Genomic DNA, 251 nt, shown 5'->3' with positions numbered 1-251 from the left:
ACGATTATAATATCCAAACTTTATCCTTTCCTTTTTATTTGATTTTTCTTATAGTTCATATCTAGTAGCTAATTCATATCATTGAATTTTCTAGAGAGGATGTACTCACTAATTCAAATCATTGAATGTCCAAGAAAGGATGGTTAAGATATAAAGTATATTTTTTTAACTTATTCATGAAGTAAGTGGATCCTTCCCTTTTTAATAGATAAACAATTTTCACAGAGAGGATGTAAATAATTTTAGAAAAG

The sequence above is a fragment of the Lupinus angustifolius genome, chromosome LG04 (assembly GCF_001865875.1).
Source record: "Lupinus angustifolius cultivar Tanjil chromosome LG04, LupAngTanjil_v1.0, whole genome shotgun sequence".
Lineage (NCBI taxonomy): Eukaryota > Viridiplantae > Streptophyta > Magnoliopsida > Fabales > Fabaceae > Lupinus > Lupinus angustifolius.
This window is presented reverse-complemented; position numbering follows the sequence as displayed.